Raw genomic sequence first — 19651 nt, forward strand, 5'->3', positions numbered from 1 at the left:
AGCTTTTTATTATGTTGAGGAATGTTCCTTCTATTCCCGCCTTCTGGAGGATTTTTATCATAAATGGATGATGAATTTTTTCAAACGCTTTCTCTGCATCTATTGAGATATATCATATGGTTTTTATTTTTCATTTTGTTAATGTGGTGTATTACACTGATTGATTTGTGGATATTGAAGAATCCTTGCATCCTTGGGATAAAGCCCACTTGGTCATGATGTATGATCTTTTTAATGTGTTGTTGGATTCTGATTGCTGGAATTTTGTTAAGGATTTTTGCATCTATGTTCATCAGTGATATTGGCCTGTAGTTCTCTCTTTTTGTGGCATCTCTGTCTGGTTTTGGTATTAGGGTGATGGTGGCCTCATAGAATCAGTTTGGAAGTTTACCTTCCTCTGCAATTTTCTGGAAGAGTTGGAGTAGGATAGGTGTTAGCTCTTCTCTAAATTTTTGGTAGAATTCAGATGTGAAGCCGTCTGGACCTGGGCTTTTGTTTCCTGGATGATTTCTGATTACAGTTTCAATTTCTGTGCTTGTGATGAGTCTGTTACGATTTTCTATTTCTTCCTGGTTCAGTTTTGGAAAGTTGTACTTTTCTAAGAATTTGTCCATTTCTTCCAAGTTGACCATTTTATTGGCATATAATTGCTGATAGTAGTTATGACCAACCTAGATAGCATATTAAAAAAAAAGAGACGTTACTTTGCCAACCAAGGTCCATCTAGTCAAGGCTATGGTTTTTCCCGTGGTCATGTATGGATGTGAGAGTTGGACTGTGAAGAGAGCTGATCGGCAAAGAATTGATGCTTTTGAACTGTGGTGTTGGAGAAGACTCTTGAGAGTCCCTTGGACTGCAGGGAGATCCAGCCAGTCCATTCTAAAGGAGATCAATCCTGGGTGTTCATTGGAAGGACTGATGCTAAAGCTGAAACTCCAATATTTTGGTCACCTCATGCAAAGAGTTGACTCACTGAGAAAGACTCTGATGCTGGGAGGGATCGGGGGCAGGAGGAGAATGGGACGACAGAGAATGAGATGGCTGAATGGCATCACCGACTAGATGGACATGAGTTTGAGTGAACTCTGGGAGTTGGTGATGGACAGGGAGGCCTGGCGTGCTGTGATTCATGGGGTTGCAGAGTCGGACACAACTGAGCGACTGAACTGAACTGAGTCTCTTATGATCCTTTGTATTTCTATGTTGTCTGTTGTGATCTTTCCATTTTCATTTCTAATTTTATTGATTTGGCTTTTCTCCCTTTGTTTCTTGATGAGTCTGGCTAGTGGTTTGTCAATTTTATTTACCCTCTCAAAGAACCAGCTTTTGGCTTTGTTGATTTTTGCTATGGTCTCTTTTCTTTTGCATTTATTTCTGCCCTAATTTTTAAGATTTCTTTCCTTCTACTAACCCTGGGGTTCTTCATTTCTTCCTATTCTAGTTGCTTTAGGTGTAGAGTTAGGTTATTTAGTTGACTTTTTTCTTGTTTCTTGAGGTGTGCCTGTATTGCTATGAATCTTCCCCTTAGCACTGCTTTTACAGTGTCCCACGGGTTTTGGGTTGTTGTGTTTTCATTTTCATTCGTTTTTATGCATATTTTGATTTCTTTTTTTGACTTCTTCTGTGTATTGTTGGTTATTCAGCAGCGTGTTGTTCAGCCTCCATATGTTGGCATTTTTAATAGTTTTTCTCCTGTAATTGAGATCTAGTCTTACTACATTGTGGTCAGAAAAGATGCTTGGAACGATTTCAATTTTTTTGAATTTACCAAGTCTAGCTTTATGGCCCAGGATGTGATCTATCTTGGAGAAGGTTCCGTGTGCACTTTAGAAGAAGGTGAAATTCATTGTTTTGGGGTGAAATGTACTATAGATATCTATTAAGTCTAACTGGTCTATTGTATCATTTAACATTTGTGTTTCCTTGTTAATTTTCTATTTAGTTGATCTATCCGTAAGTGTGAGTGGGGTATTAAATTCTCCCACTATTATTTTGTTATTTTAATTTTCCCTTTCGTACTTGTTAGCATTTGTCTTACATATTGCAGTGCTCCTATGTTGGGTGCATATACATTTATAATTATCTTCTTCTTGGATTTATCCTTTGATCATTATGTAGTGTCCTTCTTTGTCTCTTTTCACAGCCTTTGTTTTAAAGTCTATTTTATCTGATATGAGTATTTCTTCTCCTTCTTTCTTTTGGTCTCTATTTGCGTGGAATATCTTTTTCCAGCCCTTCACTTTCAGTCTGTATGTGTCCCTCATTTTGAGGTGGGTCTCTTGTAGACAACATATATGGGGTCTCGTTTTTGTATCCATTCAGCCAGTCTTTGTCTTTTGGTTGGGGCATTCAACCCATTTATGTTTAAGGTGATTATTGATAAGTATGATCACGTTGCCATTTACTTTATTGTTCTGGGTTCGAGTTTATACACTATTTCTGTGTTTCCTGTCTAGAGAAGGTCCTTTAGCATTTGTTGGAGAGCTGGTTTAGTGATGCTGAATTCTCTCAGCTTTTGCTTGTCTGTAAAGCTTTTGATTTCTCCTTCATATTTGAATGAGATCCATGCTGGGTACAGTAATCTGGGCTGTAGGTTATTTTCTTTCAGCACTTTAAGTATGTCCTGCCATTCCTTCCTGGCCTGAAGAGCTTCTATTGAAAGATTAGCTGCTATCCTTATGGGGATCCCCTTGTATGTTATTTGTTGCTTTTCCCTTGCTGCTTTTAATATTTGTTCTTTGTATTTGATCTTTGTTAATTTGATTAATATGTATCTTGGGGTATTTCACCTTGGGTTTATCCTGTTAGGGACTCTCTGGGATTCCTGGACTTGGGTGATTATTTCCTTCCCCATTTTAGGGAAATTTTCAACTATTATCTCCTCAAGTATTTTCTCATGGTCTTTCTTCTTGTCTTCTTCTTCTGGGACTCCTATGATTCCGATGTTGGGGTGTTTAACATTGTCCCAGAGGTCTCTGAGATTGTCCTCATTTTTTAAAATTTGTTTTTCTTTTTTCCTCTCTGTTTCATTTATTTCTACCATTCTATCTTCTAACTCACTTATTCTATCTTCTGCCTCCGTTATTCTACTGTTGGTTCCCTCCAGTGTTTCTGATCTCATCTATTGCATAATTCATTGTATGCTGACTTTTTTATTTCTTCCAGATCCTTGTTAAACCTTTCTTGCATCTTCTCAATCCTTGTCTCCAGGTTATTTATCTGTAATTCCAATTTGTTTTCAAGATTTTGGATCATTTTCACTATCAATATTCGGAATTCTTTATCAGGTAGGTTCCCTATCTCTTCCTCTTTTGTTTGGGCTGGTGGGCATTTATCCTATTCCTTTATTTGCTGGGTATTTCTCTGTCTCTTCATCTTGTTTATATTGCTGTGTTTGGGGTGGTCTTTCCGTCTTTTGGCAGTTTGTGGAGTTCTCTTTATTGTGGAGTTTCCTTGCTGTGGGTGAGGTTGGATGGGTGGCTTGTCAAGGTTCCCTGGTTAAGGAAGTTTGTGTTGGTGTTCTGGTGGGTGGAGCTGGATTTCTTCTCTCTGGTGTGCAATGAAGTGTCCTGTAATGAGTTATGAGATATCAGTGGGTTTGGAGTGACTTTGGGCAGCCTGTATATTGAAGCTCAGGGCTATTTTCCTGTGTTGCTGGAGAATTTGCGTGGTATGTCTTGCTCTGGAACTTGTTGACCCTTGGGTGCTGCTTGGTTTCAGTGTAGGTATGGAGGTGTTTGATGAGCTCCTATCGATTAATGTTCCCTGGAATCAGGAGTTCTCTGGTGTTCTCAGGATTTGGACTTAAGTCTCCTGCCTCTGGTTTTCAGTCTTATTCTTGTAGTAGCCTCAAGACTTCTCCATCTGTCACTTCCAAGGTGGTTCCCTCTGTTTTAGCTTCTGTTTGCTGCTCTCTTCAGTGTCTAATTTCCGCCCTGACACTAGGGGGCGGTGGTGGACACTTTTTAAGGCTCACTTGTTCAGTCGTGCTGTGGGAAGGGAGGAGCATTGCAGACAAGTATCTCACATCTGTGGAGAGTGCTTGCAGTGTCTTGGCCACACTGGGTTTGCCCCCGCTCATGGCTCGTGTGCTGTCCCAGTCTACACTGTACAGGCTCTAGGTTGCTCTGCTGGGAACTGAGGCTGGTGCTGGGTTGCATGCACATCCCAGGTCTAAGCCGCTCAGGTTCAGGTACTCGGGTACTCCTCAAATGTGCAGACTCAGTTGGGCCTGCGTTTTGTGCCCTTCCCTGGTCTGAGCAGCTCAGGTGACCAGATGTTTGGCAAGCGCGGTTGCTGCGACTTATTGCTTCCCCGGTTCCTGCCACTCAGCTTTCTGGGTGTACAACAGGCGCACCTTCTCAGGCAGATGTAGACTGGTCAGAAACCCAAGAAGTCTTGGATAGCAACGAAGCCTGTTTGCAGTTTGGTATTGGATGCCTCTCTGGGGCTGCGATTGCCCGCTTCGGGCTCTGGCTGCCCTCCCCTGCCTGTCTCGGTGGGGGATGGGCTGTCCACAGCCGGCTAGCTCTGCTCAATCCTTTGTTCTGTGAGCGGGTCTGGCAGAGTCTTAGGTTAGAGCTTTTCACCTTTTCGTGGGTTAGCCATCCCACAGACTGCTTTGCTATCTCCAGTTAGCTCTCTCAGATTGCCCTCGTGGCATTCAGGCCCGGTCTTCTCCCGAAGCAATGCAGCCTGTGCCTCCCTGCCCAGCCCCCGCTTGCTAATGGCGGATGTGGGCGTCTGCCCTGCTTACCTGCTGGGAGTTACTGTTGGGCGCCTAATCTGTGGGGTTTATTTATTTTTCTTCCCAGTTATGTGGCCCTCTGAGGTTCCAAGGCTCGCCACAGACTCGCCATTGAGAGTGTTTCCTGGTGTTTGGAAACTTCTCTCTTTTTTAATCTTCCCTTCCCAGGACGGAGCTCCGTCTCTACCTCTTTTGTCTTTCTATTTAACTTTTATGTTTTTTCCTACTTCCTTTTGAAGACAATGGGCTGCTTTTCTGGGTGCCTGATGTCCTCTGCCAGCATTCAGAAGTTGTTTTGTGGAATTTACTCAGCGTTGAAATGTTCTTTTGATGAATTTGTTGGGGAGAAAGTGGTCTCTCCATCCTATTCCTCTGCCATCTTGTTCCCTCCCCTGATCATATGGTTTTATCTTTCAACTGTTATCACCAATTGTTAATATGGTGTATCACATTGATTGATTTACATACATTGAAGAATCCTTGCATCCCAACTTGATCATGGTGTATGAGCTTTTTGATGTGTTGCTGAATTCTGTTTGCTAAAATTTTGTTGAGGATTTTTGCATCTGTGTCCATCAGTGATATTGGCCTGCAGTTTTCTCTTTTTGTGTTGTCTCTGTCTGGTATCAGGGTGATGGTGGCCTCACAGAATGAGTTTGGAAGTGTTCCTTCCTCTGCAATTTCTTGAAAGAGTTTTAGAAGGATAGGCATTAGCTCTTCTCTAAATGTTTGACAGAATTCTCCTGTGAAGCCATCTGGTCCTGGGCTTTTGTTTTTTTTTGGAGATTTTTGATCACGGCTTCAATTTTAGTGCTTGTAACTCGATTGTCCATAATTTCTATTTCTTACTGGTTCAGTCTTGGAAGACTGAACTTTTCTAAGAATCTGTCCTTTTCTTCCAGGTTATCCATTTTATTGCCAGCTGTTCACAATAGTCTCTTATAATCCTTTGTATTTCTATATTGTCTGTTGTAACCTCTCCTTTTTCATTTCTAATTTTGTTGATTTGATTCTTCTTTTTTTCTTGAAGAGTCTGGCAAAGGGCTTGTCAATTTTGTTTATCCTCTCAAAGAATCAGATTTTAGTTTTATTAATCTTTACTACTGTTTCTTTCATTTCTTTTTTATCTGCTAGGATCTTGATGATTTCTTTCCTTCTATTAATTTTGGAATTTTTTTTTGTTCGTCTTTTTCCAGTTGTTTTAGGTGTAAAGTTAGGTTGTCTTTTCGATGTTTTTCTTGTTTACTGAGGTAGTACTGTATTGCTGTAAACTTACTTCTTAGAACTGCCTTTGCTGCATCCCATGTTTTGAGTTGTCATGTTTTCATTGTTATTTGTTTCTAGAAAGTTTTTGATTTCCCCTTTGATTTCTTCAGTGACCTGTTGGTTATTTAGAAATGTGTTGTTTAATCTCCATGTGTTTTTGTTTCTTACAGTTTTTTTATTGTAGTTGATATCTAGTCTCATAGCATTGTCGTCAGAGAATATGCTTGATACAATTTTAATTTTCTTAAATTTACTGATTTGTGTCTGAAGATGTGATCTATGCTGGAGAATGTTCCATGTGCACTTGAGAAGAAGGTGTATTCTGCATTTGGATGGAATGTCCTGAAGATATCAATGAGACCCACCTCATCTAATGTATCATTTAAGACGTGTCTCCTTATAAAATTTCTGTTTTGATGATCTGTCCATTGCTGTGAGTGGGGTGTTAAAGTCTCCTACTGTTATTGTGTTACTGTCCATTTCTCCTTTTATGTCCATTAGTGTTTGTCTTATGTATTGAGGTGCTCCTATGTTGGGTGCATCAGTTCAGTTCAGTTCAGTTCAGTCACTCAGTCGTGTCCGACTCGTTGTCACCCCATGAATCACAGCACGCCAGGCCTCCCTGTCCATCACCAGCTCCTGCAATTCATTCAAACTCATGTCCATTGAGTTGGTGATGCCATCCACCTATTTCATTCTCTGTCGTCCCCGTCTCCTCCCGCCCCCAATCCTTCCCAGCATCAGACTCTTTTCCAGTGAGTCAACTCGTCGCATGAAGTGGCCAAAGTATTGGAGCTTCAGTTTCAGCATCAGTCCTTCCAATAACACCCAGGATTGATCTCCTCTATAATTGACTGGCTGGATCTCCTTGCAGTCCAAGGGACTCTCAAGAGTCTTCTCCAGCACCACAGTTCAAAAGCATCTTTGGCGATCAGCTCTCTTCACAGTCCAATTCTCACATCCATACATGACCACAGGAAAAACCATAGCCTTGACTAGACGGACCTTGGTTGGCAAAGTAATGTCTCTGTTTTTTAATATGCTATCTAGGTTGGTCATTACTTTCCTTCCAAGGAGTAAGCGTCTTTTAATTTCATGGCTGCAATCAGCATCTGCAGTGATTTTGGAGCCCCAAAAAATAAAGTCTGACACTGTTTCCATTGTTGCCCCATCTATTTCCCATAAAGTGATGGGACCAGATGCGATGATCTTTGTTTTCTGAATGTTGAGCTTCAAGCTAACCTTTTCACTCTCCTCTTTCACTTTCATCAAGAGGCTTTTTAGTTCTTCTTCACTTTCTGCCATAAGGGTGGTGTCATCTGCATATCTGAGGTTATTGATATTTCTCCCAGCAATCCTGATTCCAGCTTGTGCTTCTTCCAGCGTGCATAGGTATTTACAATTGTTATGTCTTCCTCTTGGATTGATCCCTTGATCATTATGTAGTGTCCTTCCTTATCTCTTGTAATATTCTTTATTTTGTGGTCTATTTTGTTTGATATAAGGATTGCTACTCCAGCTTTCTTTTGCTTCCCATTTGCATGGAATATATTTTCCATCCTCTCACTTTCAGTTTATATGTGTCTTTAGGTCTGATGTGGATTTCCTGCAGACAGCATATATAGATGGGTCTTGTTTTTGTATCCATTCAGCCAGTCTGTGTCTTTTGGTTGGAGCATTTAATTCATTTACATTTAGAGTAATTATTGATATATATATTCCTATTGTCATTTTCTAATTGTTTGTGGTTGATTTTGTAGATCTTTTCTCTTCTCTTGTATTTCTTGACTATATACGCCCCTTTAACATTTGTTATAAAACTGGCTTGGTACTGAATTCTCTTAACTTTTGCTTGTCTGAAAAGCTTTTGATTTCTCCATCAATTTTTAATGAGATCCTTGTTGGGGACAGTAATCTCGGTTGTGGGTTTTTCCCTTTCAGTACTTTAAATATATCCTGCCATTCCCTTCTGGCGTGCAGAGTTTCTACTGAAAGATCAGCTGCTAAGCATAAGTTAAGTATGTATGTTACTCGTTGCTTCTTCCTTGCTGCTTTTAATATTCTTTGTGTTTAGTTTTTGTTAGTTTGATTAGTATGTGTCTTGGCATGTTTCTCCTTGGGTTTATCCTGTATGGGCCTCTTTGTGCCTCTTGGACTTGATTGACTCCTTTGCCATGTTGGGGAAATTTTCAACTATAATCGCGTCAAAAATTTTTCATACCCTTTCTTTTTCTCTTCTTCTTCTGGGACCCCTATAATTCGGATGTGGGTGTGTTTGATATTGTCCCAGAAGTCTCTGAGACTATCCTCATTTCATTTTTTAAAATTTATTCTGGCCTTTAAAAGTTATTTCCACCATTTTATCTTCCAATTCACTGATTTGTTCTTCTGCTTCAGATATTTTGCTATTGATTCCTTCTAGAGTATTTTTAATTTCAGTAATTGTATTTTCTGTCTCTGTATATTTATTCTTCAATTTTTCTAGATCTTTGTTAATAGATTCTTGCATTTTCTCCATTTTGTTTTCAAGGTTTTTGATCACCTTTACCATCATTATTCTTAATTCTTTTTCAGGTGGTTTGCCTATTTCCTCTTCATTTATTTGGACTTCTGTGTTTCTAGTTTGTTCCTTTATTTCTGTAATATTTCTCTGCCTTTTATTTTTTTTAACTTATTGTGTTTGAGGTCTCCTTTTCCCAGGCTTCAAGGTTGAATTCTTTCTTCCTTTTGGTTTCTGCTCTCCTAAGGTTGGTCCAGTGGTTTGTGTAAGCTTTATATAGGGTGAGATTTGTACTGAGTTTTTGTTTGTTTGTTTTTCCTCTGATGGGCAAGGCTGAGTGAGGTGCTAATCCTGTCTGCTGATGATCTGGTTTGTATTTTTGTATGGTTTGTTGTTTAGATGAGGCATCTTGCACAGGGTGTCACTGGTGGTTAGGTGATGCTGGGTCTTGTATTAAAGTGGTTTCCTTTGTGTGAGTTATCACTATTGGATACTCCATAGGATTAGTTCTCTCGTAATCTAGGGTCTTGGAGCCAGTGCTCCAACTCCAAAGGCTCAGGGTTTGATCTCCTGCCTGTGTTCTCTGTCTTCCAGTAGGTGGCTCAGCACTAAAGAATCCACTTGGTAGGGTTGTTGCACAGGTGTCATACTTTCATCCAGGAAAACACCTGGAACAGTGCCTGGCAAGTAGTAAGTAGGCAAAAAACAGTAGCCTTTATTAATATGTTAACATTCAGTCAATCTCAGACACCGTAAGGGTCCTGAAGCAGAATGCCCCCACCTCAAGCCACATGGAAGCCAGGTTCGAGAGCTTACTTTCAATGGGGTCCCCTAGCTACCAGGAGAGCAAGGGTAGAAGGAGGGGAAAAGAGGCTATGACAATAACCTAGATGAGATACAATGGTGGTCTGGACAAGGCAGAAGCAGTAGAGTTATTGGGATGTTACCAATTCTAGATGCATTATCTTGGCAGAGCCAAGAGAGTATGCTGAGACTGAATGTGGGGTGAAAGAGAAGTGAGTCAGAGATGATGCCAATATTTTTTGCCTGGGCTACTGGAAGAATGGAGCTGCTATTTACTGAGATAGGACAGGCTGTGGGAAGAATGGGTTTTATAGGGGAAGATCAGGAGTTCAGTTTTGAGATACCTGTCAGACAGCCAAACGGAGAGGTCAAGTAGGCACTTAGATAATAGAATATGAGGTTCAGAGAAGAGGTGTGACTTGGAGGAAAAAATCGGTAGTCTTCGGTGGTAGTAGCTGGTATGTATTTAAGGTCACAAGACTGGGTAAAATGACAAGAAAATAGGGTTGATAAGGAAGACTGGAAGTTTCAGGAATGAGCAGCACTCCAACTCTCGGAGGTCAGGAAGACGATGGGGAATGAGCAAAAAGACTGAGAGAGAATCACCACAAAGGTAGGACGAAATCCAGAGAATGTGGTATTTTGGAAACTAAGTCATGAAAGTATTTCAAAGAAAGGAATAAACAACTATGCAAAATGCAGTTGAAAGGTCAAGCAAGATAAAGACTGAAAACTTACTGGAGTCAGCAATGTTGAAGGTAAAGTCCTGCCTCAAGAGAGAGGGCTCAAGAGAGACTAGTGGAAAGGAACTTACCGTCTCTCAGTAAGTGAGACAAGAGAGAGGAATAGCTGTGGAGAAGGATCAGAGGGGGGTCAGGAGAGAGTTTAGGTATGTATCACAAGACACTGTATCTCTAGTATTTGGTAAAGTGCCAGGCACATAGTGATAACTCAATAAATATTTGTTGACTAAAGTGAATGAAATCACTAACCACTGATTCAGGAAATAGTTTTAGAAGTTTAAAGTTGGTACAACGAAATGTGAAATTCTTGGTCCAAAAAAAGGAACTGCTTTCATTCTCCTTCAATGCCTGAAAACTCTTTCATATTGAAAACTATGACTCACATACCTAGAACAGCTATCCTTAAATCTGAGAGGAACAGTAACAGAATTTGACAAGTATATGCTCAACAGGAAAAAAATACTTTCAATTCTGGATGGGTACAACCTATCCAAATATCTTTTGCACCTGGGGCCCTGTGACTGGCTGAGTCCTAGTACTTTAGTAACGTCATGACTCACTAGGCACTATTAATAGAATGGAAGACACCTGGTAGTTGCTGAAGGATCATATTTCTGACAAGGGTCTGGTAACCAGAATATATAAAGAACTCTTCACTACACAACAACAAAAGGACAGACAACCCAATTAAAAAACAGGCTAAGAACCTGACTAGACATCTCTCCAATAAAATGGCCAAAAAACACATTAAAAGATGCACAGCAGTAAGGTAATGCAAATCAAAATCACAGTGAGATATCACCTCACACCCACTAGGATGGCTATAACCAAAACCAAAACAAACCCAGAAAATAACAAGTGTTGACAAGGACATGGAGAAACTGGAACTTTCAAACACTGATAGTGGAAACGTAAAATGGTGCAGTTGCTGTGGAAAACAATATGGTGGTTACTCAAAAAGATAAATATAGAATTACCATATGGTCCAGCAATTCCACTCCAGGTATATACATAAGAGCACTGAAACAGATATTTGAGTAAAAACTTGCACTATTTACAGTAGCCAAAAGGTATAAACAACGGAAATGCCCATCAACTGATAAACGGATAAACAAAATGTGGTATATCCATTCAATGGGATATACCTTATTCAAAGAAAGGAATGGATATTATTCAAAGAAAGGAACACATGCTACAACATGAATGAACCTTATAAACTTCATGCTAAATGAAAGAAGCCAGACACAGGAAGTCACATATTTTGTGATTCCATTTATATGAAATGTCCAGAATAAACAACTTCATAGAGAAAGAAAGCAAACTGGTGGTCACCAGGAAATAGGGGGAGAAAGGGATGGGGAGGGACTGCTTAATGGGTACAGGGTTTCCCTCTGGGATGATAAAAATGTTCTGGAATTAGATAATGGTGATGGTTGTTCAACACTGTAAATGTATTGAGATTCACTGAAATGTACACTTTAAAATGATTAATTTTATGTTATATGAATTTAACTCAATAAAAACAATAAATCACACAGCTCACACTTGACAGATTAAGGCGATGCACCCAAGAACTGACTCAATTCTCTTACCATGCCACCACTGTCTCCTTTACAAACCAAAGGTGCTCTGGACAACTTTGGCAGTGAACTTTTCCCTCCATCTAGCACCATCAGGCATTGTGTGTGTGTGTGTGTGTGTGTGTACTTTGGCAGTGAACTTTTCCCTCCATCTAGCACCATCAGGCATAGTGTGTGTGTGTGTGTGTGTGTGTGTGTACATGTGCTCAGTCGTGTCTGACTCCTTGTGACCCCATGGACTGTAGCCCACCAGCCTCCTCTATCCACGGAATTTTCCAGGCAAGAAATACTGGCTTGAGTTGCCATTTCTTTCTCCAGGGGATGTTCCCAACCCAGGGACTGAACCCAGTTTCTTGTGTCTCCTGCACTGGCAGGCAGAGTCTTTACCACTTGTGCCACCTGGGGAACCAACAGGCATAGTACCTAACTATATTTGTGATAACAGAATTCCTACAATTGACTAAGCACATAAAAGTTTCTAAGCAAAATATTTTCTTATCATAGACTCCCAATGTAAACCTTCTTAAACCAAGGTCTGCTATTCATATCACAAAGTCATCCTTCATTTAGAAGTTAACCATTATTCACATAACTGATGAACCAATGACAGCTGTGAAGGGCAATCCCTTATGAGATGATACTGTTTGCAAAAAGAGTACAGCCAATAGGGTTTATGCCGTCAACTAATAAATACCATTTTTCACTAACAATCCTTGGCATTTTCCACCCCTGTGATTTCTATCCTGCTAGTAGATCACAGCTCTTAAGAAATACGATGTGTAAAACTGACCTTTAAACCTTACTGTGTCAGATTACCATTGCCAATGAGGCAGAAATGGATAAAAGACAGATTGGTAGTGAACATCTGCATGACAACCCACTCCAGTCACTCTAACCTAAAGTCTTCAGGCAACATCATTCAAACAGCCTTCTGGAAACCAAAGTTTGTTTGGTATTCTCTTATTCTGAGCTCAATGAGGGCCTAATCCTCCAATTTATATCCATACCTTTTAATCACCATCAGTGATAAAGATTTCAAAGTATCAGAAATGTTACATGCATGCAACTGGAAACCCAAACGGCAACATCAAGTTAATTACGAAAAACAAATAGCTGCAAATACTACTCCTAAGAATGACACCTAGATACATATTCCCTGACCAAGCCAAGTATTACATTTTCAACATGCTGACAATCTGGTCTTTGTTCATCAATTCACTGAAAGGATGATGTCAGGGTCACTGGAGTGCTGCTGGCCTTTAGGATCGATGGCTTTCCAGATAAGAAACAGACTAAGGGCATAATCACCAACATCTGAGTCTCAAGAGTCCTGGCAAAATACCTCCTCAGGGAAGAGCACAAAGTCTCCAAAACAAATGCAAATAAGACCCCTTGAAATGGGGTAGAGGGGTAATCAGGCACCTCTGAGATACCTCCCTGAAAAGTCAGGAGAAGCATTTGGGTAACAACACAGGCTAAGCGCCTCCCATAGAGACATATAAGACACCTCCCTCCCCCTCATCACTCCTCTATTGGGTAAACTTCTCAAAAGATTTTTCCAACATTCACAATTTCTGTTTCCTCACTTTCTATTCACTTCAATCTGGTTTCTGCTTTTTTCAATCTAAAGCAGTTGTTACTGAGGTCAAAGACTCCATCTTGCTAAATTCAATATATCATTTTTGGTCTACATCTTTACTTGAGGACTCCTCTTTTTAAAATACTCTCTTCCCTTGCCTTTCATGACACATCTTAAACTGGAATTAAATTTGAAAGTGAGTTTCTAAGACAAAAATCCAATATAGTTTAAATTACTCTTGAAAATTATTTAAATGGCCTACTAAGTAAAGCCTGTTTTTTGTATGTATAACTTTATAAAGTAATGAACAGAATATATGTATACATGCAAAGCAAACAGTAAGTATACCTGCTGTTTAGAACACTTTCTTTCGTCTAACTAGACATAACTTCAAGTGTATTGGGTTAAGTCTGCACACCTTAACTGCAAGCAAGTTACCATCCACTGTACCTCTCTTGCCACTTCTCATCACTTTCCTGGGGCTACCCTCCTGGACCCAACTTTGAAATGCTACGGCTGAGCCCTCCTCAAAGTCTCTAACCAATGGTTCTCAACTTCCAGTGCTCAGTGGAAACACCTGAGGACTTTAAAAATCCCAGGCTGCAATTCAGATAGACAGAAACAGGGGCTTCCCTAGAGGCCCAGATGTAAAGATTCTGCCTGCCATGCAGGAGACTCAGGTTTGATCCCTGAGTGAGGAAGATCCCCTGGAGAAGAAAATGGCAACCCATTTCAGTATGCTTTGCCTGGGAAATCCCAAGGAGAGAGGAGCCTGGTGGGCTACAGTCTGGAGGGTTGCAGAGTTGGACATGACCTAGCAACTAAACAACAACAGAAAAAGAAATTTCTGAGGTAGGCTCCAGCAACAGGATTTTTTAACCATTCAATGTTTCCATGTGCCACGAAAATGAGAATCACTATTCCATACTCTCTCCCTACAGCAGGGATTCCACACTCAAATGCCTATAGGGTCAGAGAAGAAAATAAACAAAGCAGGCCAGCAATAAGTCTTAGGTAGTGGTAGGCTTTTTGGTGGACTAGAAAGCAGCTGGGATCGGCCGTGCTCAATTGTTCCCATATGGGTTAGCCAGCTCAATAGTGCTACATCTTCATACTTTTAAAGAAAAGCCCCAAATCTAGATTTTCATGGGAAATTTTCACATTTTAAATTACTGGCAACTAACTCAAAATTAAACAACCACCACCACCACTGTATGTGAAAAACAACACAAATCTGTAAAGCAGATTCAGCTGTGGGCTGAGGGTGTACAACCTCTCTGCTGGTTAATTCCATCTATGCCCTTCAATTTACACCTAAATATGTGTATCCCCTGTTCAGCCCACTCTTCTGGGCTCTGGATTTGAATTAGCAAATGCTCATGTGACATCTCCGCTTCTCACCAGTCCCAAAGTGAACTGTAATTTAAACTACCTCAAACATTTTTCCTTCCAATGTTCTCTAGTTCAGGTACCAACACCATTCACCTGGTTGGGCAAACAAGAAACCTGGACTTCATCCTATGCATGTATTTCTCCTTCTCACTGCTTGTACCATACCATTCATCAAATCCTATCAATTACACCTCCTAAATATATCCCTTGCATCTATTCACTTCCCTTCATTTCCTCTGTTATCAGCTTGGTCACAGCTACCAGTTTTTCTCTACCTTTCCACAGTGTAGTTTTCCTCTGTATCCATGGATGCAAACCTGCAGATATGAAGGCCTGACTGTACTACACCATGTTATATAAGGGACTTGAGCATCCATGGATTTTGGTATCCAAGAGGGTCTCAGAACCAATCCCCAGTGGATACTAAAGGCTGACAGTATTAGCCAGCTCAAGTTGCCACAATAAAATACCAGACTGGATAGCTTAAACAAGAGAAATTTGTTTTCTTACAGTTCTGGAGGATAGACCCCCCATATCAATGTTTGGCAAGGCTGGTTTCTGGTAAGGACTCTGCCTGGTATGTAAATAGCTACATTCTCACTGTGTGCTCACATGACCTTCCCTTCCTCCTCTTCTTGGCCACCAATTTTATTGGATTAGGGCCCCACCCTTATGACCTCATTTAACCTTAATTATCTCCTAAATACTACCTTCAAATATAGTCACATTAGGGAGCAGGGCTTCAAAAAGCAATTTTAGAGGGATGCAATTCACTCTATAGCACACTGTAATCTTAGAATCATTTTTCTCCCAACATTCACTCATTCTCTTCAATTTGAAAGAATAATCTTTTACAACTACAAATATTTACGAATGTTTGTGTGTACATACTTGACCCAACAATTCCACTTCTAGGAATTTATCCTACAAATATATTCACACACATATGAACTAGCATATGCATAGTACTATTTCTTATAGTAAATTACTGGAAACAATTTAAATGTCCCTCAATAGAGGAATGGTTAAATAATCTGTGGTGTGTCTATATAATGGAATACTAGATAGTCATTCAAAAGAATAAGAACACTATGTATTAGAATGGAAAGATTTCTAGGACATCGTTAAGAGAACAAAACAAGAAACAGAACAGTGTATACCAGTATGCTGTTTGTGTAAACAACAGAAAGAATATGCATTTGCTTGAATGTTAATGACATTTCTAGAATGACAATTCTAGAAAATGTCTAGGATGACATAAAACTACTAACAGTGATGACCCCTTTGAAAGGTATGGGAAAACTGGCAGCTGGGGAAGGGAGTAGGACCTGCTGCAGACATTCTGCAGACTGTCCCCCTAAGCTTCACCTTGTAACTTCTCTATTTTTTTCTTGAATCTGCCTCATCTTAAGGTTATTTCCCAAGGAAACTTTCCCCAGTTTCCAAACTAAGTCAGTACCCCTTTTTAAGGTACTCACAGTACCTGTACTTCTTCTTGAACCTATCACAATTGTAATGGGGAATTGTGTAATTATACATGTCTGTCACTCTCTTTAGACTACATGGTCCAAGAGTGCAGAGACAACATCCATGGCTTTTACTGCTATATTCCCAGACCTAAATTAATGTCTGCCTGGCAAAGTAGGCCCTCCCTTACATGTTTGCTGAACAAATGAGTAAACTGACACAGAAGCAAATAATGACAATGCATTTGTCATTAGTGTTAAGACAGCAGTCCATTTAGAACAGTGATTCTCAAGTGGGAGTGATTTTGACCCTCCCAGTGGTCAATCCTGGGTGTTCATTGGAAGGACTGATGCTAAAGCTGAAACTCCAATACTTTGGCCACCTCATGCGACGAGTTGACTCACTGGAAAAGACTCTGATGCTGGGAGGGATTGGGGGTGGGAGGAGACGGGGATGACAGAGAATGAGATGGCTGGATGGCATCACCGACTTGATGGACATGAGTTTGAGTGAACTCCGGGAGTTGGTGATGGACAGGGAGGCCTGGCGTGCTGTGATTCATGGGGTTGCAAAGAGTCGGACACGACTGAGTGACTGAACTGAACTGAGGGGACATCTGGAAGTGTCTGGAAACATTTTTGAGTGTTACAGCTGTGTGGACTGTGTGACTGTTTGACAGTCACAACCGTGTGTGTGTGGAGGGAGACTCCTGGTAACTATTAACTAGAGGTCAGGAATGCTGCTAAACAATCTATAATGCACAGGATAGCCTCCATAAAAAGAATTATCTGGTCCAAAGTGCCAAACATATATCTAATTTAGAGGAAGGTCATAACCAAAACGGTGATCAGTTCTATTCCAGGTGGTGGTGTTTTTTTGCAGGGGGTGGTGGAGTGGGGTTAGGATGTCAAGAAAAGCTTCAGAGAATAAGTAAAGCTTTAAGTTGCGTGTTGAAGGGTGGCAGGGACCATATCTGAGTAAATTGTCTGCCAGAGGTAATGTGAAGTGTTTAAAGGCAAAGTTATGGTTTGAACAAGTACCCCTCCCAAGTACCCCATACCCTGATATTACTCATCTTCTTTATTCCCTTCTTGCTGAAACAAAACTTTCATTCTCTTAGGGTAGTGATTTCAGCAAAAATATTAAGGCCAAATTAATTCAGACTAGGATAAAGTCAGATAGGCCTTTCACTCTTCAAAATGTCAGTTGCATTTTAAAATATGCAAATACTTATGAATACAAACAAATCTTTAACTCCTTAATGTTCAGATTACTTGTAATAAAGCTATTTTTGAACTCAATAGCCAGGTTGGTTCTGGTAAAGATTTCTCCAATTTTTTTTAAAAAGGGCTTCTCCATTTTTTTTTTTAAACTTTCTTTCCTCTGTCCTCAGTTTCTGAGCTCCCAAGATCCAAGTTTTTTCACAAGCATCTCATACTATTAAGTTCTTGTGCCAGAGAGGATAGGATGCAATAAATGTAAATAAATTGTACATATAAATTAGGAGTAATCTATAGATTTTTAAAAAGACTTTCACTAAAAGTTATAGATACTCCTAGAAGAAATTAAGTTCAGATAATTTAAAATAGAAAGAAAGAAAACAGTGTTTTACTGTAACACAAGCCTGCTGCCTACTGAGCTGGAAGCACACACTCTGCTCTAGAATGGCCATTCTCAGGGTCTCGGAGTGGGTGTTTTCTCCAGAAACTGAGGCCTGAGACTAACCAAGAACAAAGAAAAACGCCTGGCACGGAAGGTTTGGGCGAAGTTTTGTACATAAATGATTTGAGGAGGAACACTTCCTCAGATTTTGGAAGGCATACAAATCACTCTTTTTCTTGCTTACATGTTAAAATACTTTTATTTAGTGTTTCCAGATCATTTCCTAATAAGAAAATACCTTATAATTTACAGACAGCAATTTATTCTCCCTTACATTTGCTGACCACTAAAACTGGATACAGTTTCCTGAAGCTTTACCAGAGTCAGAGGATTGGGAATGATGTGAGCATAGCAGAGTGCAGATGCAACATCAACTCCAACGTCGGCCAGCTGGTTTCCATCGAGAGGTCCCCCAGGAGAAAGCCCCTCCGAGGCGGCGGCCGGGGTCGGCACGGAGTAAGACCCACCGAGGCGGCCCAGTGGCAGCCACGGGGCAGGGCCGGGGTCTGCCTGGCCCCTGTTTACCTTTGTTTCAGGTACTCCCGCTCCCAGCCGGGCCCGGGATCCCGCCCGAGGCCCCGAGCTGGTGACACATCCTTCTTTGGCCAAGTCGGGCCGAGGTTGGGCAGGGGGCGGGGAAGGAAAATAAAGCCTCAGCGCCTAACGACGTGACTCTCAGTTCTTCCAAAACGTTGGCATTTGTTTCTCTGCCAAGCTTTCCTATTAACAAGTTCCCGAGGGCTGTACGGGCGAACTGGCCCCGGAGCCCCGAAAGTGGGAGGGACCAGGCCGTCCCCCGCCCGCTCGTCCGTGGGCGCCCCGGGGCAGGCCGTTTTCACACCTCCCGGGCTGACAAGGCCCGGGACCAAGCTGGGCATGAGGCGGCGCTCGTACCGCCTCGAACCCAGACTTCCGCGGCCGGGCCAGCCCAGATGGCCCCTCGGGCCAGTCCGGTCCCCGCCCCCAGGCCCCGGCCCCGCCCGTCCGGGCCTCCGCGCACCGCCCCCCGGCCTCGCCACAACCCGCGGGCCGGACACGGGGCGCGAGAGCGCCGGGCCGCGCGGCGGACGGCCACACGCCTACCTCAGCGCCCGCGGTTCCTCCTCCGGCTCCTGCCTCGGATCACGGACAGCGCTAGCCGCCAGGCCTCCCGGCGGCGCGGGATATAAGACTGCGAGTGCGGCGCGTGAGGAGCTGAGGCCCGAGCGCGCCCCGCCCAGCCGCCAGCCCACCCCCTCCTACCCCTCGGCCCCACCCTCTGCTGTGGGCTCGGCGCCCCGCCCCACCCGCCAGGCTCCGCCCCTCCCAGTGGGCCCCGCCCACCCTGCCGGCCAGAGAGTGACAGGGGGCAGTCAGGGGCGCTAGGAGAGCCGCGGCGTCCGCAGTCCCTGCAGTCCCGCGTCTGGCGGCCATGCGGGAACGCGGTTCGTAGTGCTTACTACGATTTGGCGGATGCGAATTTCACTCTCGGATATATTATTACAGTGACTGGTATTATAACCTTATCGTTGTTGTTGTTATTGTCATTAGTAGTTTGGCTCTCTTGTAGCCGACTGGATGGTACCATTTGAGGCCAGAGGTGGCAGACAGGTAGCTCTCACAGCTGACCGGACACTCCTGGTCACTCCGATCCCTCCAGTGGCCAGCATCTGCGCCGTATGTCGTTATGAAATAGTGAACAAGTTGTGTGAATTTTGAAAGAGATATTTATTATTAACAGTTATTGTTAAATATAACACAAATACAGAAAGTCGTGTAAAACCAATATACAACTTGTGAATTATCCAGAGACATACGCCCTTATAACAACTCCTGAAATTTAGCATCATGTAAAATGGTCTGGCTTAAAACATAAATCTCTTCGATAGTTGGGAGGAGTTAGCTCGGGAAGGTCCTCCCAAAATTGCCTTC

General features: G+C 41.9%; 1 protein-coding gene across 2 annotated transcripts in view; it reads right to left on the reverse strand.

Moving 5' to 3' along the window:
- PPP2R3A (protein phosphatase 2 regulatory subunit B''alpha) overlaps nucleotides 1-18961 on the reverse strand; it is a 254163-nt gene extending 235202 nt beyond the window's left edge. For both annotated transcript variants that reach the window (XM_055413269.2, XM_055413262.2), the window contains exon 1: nucleotides 18824-18961. The gene's annotated coding sequence lies outside the window, so the exon portion shown is untranslated. The remainder of the gene's footprint in view (nucleotides 1-18823) is intronic.
- Between the last annotated feature and the right edge of the window lie 690 nt (nucleotides 18962-19651).

The sequence above is a fragment of the Moschus berezovskii genome, chromosome 1 (assembly GCF_049115385.1).
Source record: "Moschus berezovskii isolate FMDL1 chromosome 1, NW_MosBer_1.0, whole genome shotgun sequence".
NCBI classification, from domain to species: Eukaryota; Metazoa; Chordata; class Mammalia; order Artiodactyla; family Moschidae; genus Moschus; species Moschus berezovskii.